This window comes from Somniosus microcephalus, unplaced genomic scaffold (assembly GCF_052327205.1).
Source record: "Somniosus microcephalus isolate GS21.2 unplaced genomic scaffold, FLI_Smic_1.0 unresolved_chr1, whole genome shotgun sequence".
Classification (NCBI taxonomy): domain Eukaryota; kingdom Metazoa; phylum Chordata; class Chondrichthyes; order Squaliformes; family Somniosidae; genus Somniosus; species Somniosus microcephalus.
The window spans coordinates 21,968,045-21,971,191 of record NW_028225179.1 but is presented as its reverse complement, the minus strand read 5'-3'; the positions used below and the strand labels follow the sequence as shown (position 1 = coordinate 21,971,191).

General features: G+C 43.2%; 1 non-coding gene across 1 annotated transcript; it reads right to left on the bottom strand.

The window, feature by feature from the left end:
* Window positions 1-2,386: 2,386 nt before the first annotated feature.
* trnal-uaa (transfer RNA leucine (anticodon UAA)) lies at window positions 2,387-2,469 on the bottom strand. Its single transcript has one exon. It is a non-coding gene; the product is annotated as a tRNA-Leu (tRNA).
* Window positions 2,470-3,147: the final 678 nt, after the last annotated feature.

The window sequence follows — 3,147 nt, the reverse complement described above, 5'->3', positions numbered from 1 at the left end:
GATCACCATCACACCCGCTCAGGATATAAAGGCGAACGGGAGTATTGTACAGCCACCACAGAGGCTGAGTACCAATCGAGTAACCTTGTATGTGCAATCACAATGCCTAACTTTTGCTTTACGCCAAAGATCCCTGTCACAATTGGACACACCAGATTGGTGTATGTACATTCAAGGGAGGAGATAAACCTAAATGTGCCAGATAGTCTAAAGAAAGAGTTGGTCAATTATGAAGCACCAGTAGGGACCGCAATACCCCACCTGCAAGAGGATCTGCAAGAATTGAAAGAGGATTTAAGTAAGATGGTGAAACAATACATAGTGCTGCAAAGGGACCTTGGGGAATTAGAAAGGGTAATAGAGATAGAGCTACATGAGCTCCCGTGGTATGAGAAGCTGTGGGATTGGGGAATGAATGTCAACATACAACCATGGATCCGCACCATTTCCCATATATATTAGTGATAGTACAGTTAGTCATGGCTATATGATGGGGAATAGCATCATGCACCACTTGTAACAAGAAACGGACCAACAAAGAGCTAAAGTGAAGCGGAAAGAGCTGGAATAAACAAGTTTGCTCTGCACATGATGGGTATGCAGGGCCTCCTGAGCCAGCGCCTGATCACCACATGGGGCAGGAGGCACAGCAATGCTTATACATGTTGTTCAACTTGGGCAGTGGCCAAGTACCAAAAGGGGGGATTGCAGTGGGGAATGAGTTAAACTGACATCGCTGGCAGCTTCACTGAATGGTGTAATAAAGAGAATAATCTAATATTTGCAGTGGTAAGCTTTTTCTAAATTGCTGAACTGGCAGTAGAGATAACCTAAGCAGTAGTTGTAGAACTGCTTACTGTGTCACTAAGAGACAGTTGCAAATAGTCGGAGGTGGAAACCATAAGAGGCCTAGAGGATGTAAGCTCTGTTCTGGCAGGAAAGTAAAATAATGAGTTGGAAGTAAAGACGCCTAGAGAGGCATGAAAGGAGGACAATGAGTCAGAAGTACAATGTTGATGAGACCCCATCTGGCATAAACAAAGGTCATAGGTGCAACAACAGCGTGGGGGATAATGGACATGTACTTTTCCGATAATAAAGGTGGTAATTTAATATAACGCAGCATAGGCAACCAATCAGTGAATATGTATACGGGCCAAGGACCAATCAGGTGGTAGGAATGAATTTTGAATGAGCTGGACATATATGTTGTAATGTATAAAAATGTAGGGCTTGCTAATCCAATTTGGAGAAGTCTGGCTAAGACAACTTGATTATCGATCCGAAAACCTTGTGTCAGGTGTTGGTTTAAAATACTCCACAACACTTCTATAGTTATTAATGACTTAGAAAATTCCTATATCCACGTTTGCTGATGATGCAAAGGCTGGTGGTATAGTAAGTCGTGTAGACAGCAGCATATAATTACAAAGATATATTGATAGATTAAGTGAATGGGCGAAACAGTGGCTGATGGATTACAACGCAGGTAAGTATATCGTCATTCATTTTAGACCTAAAAAGTAGATCCGAGTATTAATTACATGGTGCAGAGTTCGGAACAGTGGAGTTCCAAAGGGGTTTCGGGTCCATGTACACAGACCACTGAAATGTAGCAGTAAGGTACAAAAATAATCAAAAAAATAGAATATAAAGGAGAGGAAGTTATTCTGCAGCTATACAGCGACCTGGTTAGACCACATCTGGAGTTCTGTGTACCGTTCTGGGCACCGCCTGTTAGAAAGGATAGATTGACCTTAGAGGAAGTGCAGTGCACATTCACCAGAACGTTACCAGCGCTCCAATGGTTAAAATATGAACAGAGATTACATAAACTGGGCTTGTATTTCCTGGAATATAGAAGGATGTGGGGATTTGATTGAGGTTTTAAGATTTTGAAACGAATTGATAAGTTAGATAGAGAGAAACCTTTTTTGGCCGTTGGTGGGGGAGCCGAGGACAAGGGGACATAATCATAAAATCAGAGGCAGGCCATTCGCGAAAGAAGTTAGGATACATTTCTTCACATGAAGGTTGGTAGCAGTGTGGAACTCTCTCCCACAAAATAGCAGTATATGCCAGCTCAACTAATAATGTAAATCTGAGATCGGTACGTTTTTGCTACACATGCGTTGAATTGATGTGTTGCCAAAGCAGCTGGATGGAGTTAAGGCAAAGCTCAGACAGGAATTCAGTGAAGGGCGAACAGGCTCAAGGGGCTGAAAGGCCTCCTCCGGTTCCTATGTTCAGTACACCAATTGTAAATGAAGAAACGCTGTCTTGAAGGGTGAATTATAAATATGGCACCATCCCTTGCAGAGATCATAAGCGTTTTCATACCAAAAATAGCTTTAGGTTTTACTTTCAACCTCGTTGCCTTAGCATCTACCAGGAGTGGGGTTCGAACCCACGCAGACACACGCTCATTGAATCTTAAGTCCAACGCCTTAACCACTCGGCCACCCTAGTGGCAGAAGCCCACCCGCGCAGTGCTTGAAAATTCGACAAATCCCTTGCTGACTAAGTTTATTTTTCAGCGTAGAGCAAACTACGCGTCAGCATAATCTGAAAATGTGAGAGGATAAAGACATTTTCTAAAACTACAGACGGTGAAAAGCTGAACTGCAAAAGCACAGCAGCTGGGCAAGTAACGCATTGAGCTGACCGTTCGTAACTGGACAAGAATCCCCTCGGCTTTTAGCCCACAGAACATGTAACCCTCCCGTCAACACTGAAAACCTTTGAAGGAAGAATGTTAAAATGCAGGTCAAACACCCAGGATCAGCAAGCTCTAAACTGAGCCAGCGCTTAAAGGGTTATATTATAAGGTGCAGAGTAAAACGATGTGGGGGAGCGATGGGGAGAGTGACCGAGAAAGTAATAGTTGGACGGATAAACAGAGACCCAATGAGAAAAGCTTACAGAAAGTGACTGAGACTGAGTGAGACATACAGAGAGACTGACAGATGGTAAGAACGACAGAAACAGAGAGAAATAGAGCGAATCATAGAGCGAGAAAAAGAGAAACATCACATTAAAGGTGAGAAAGTCGCTGCCTGCTCGGACGAGAATTAAAGCCGTGACCTGAGGTTTACCGGTGAAAACACAAGCTCACTGAGGGAGAGCATTGTCGCATCATAGAACCAT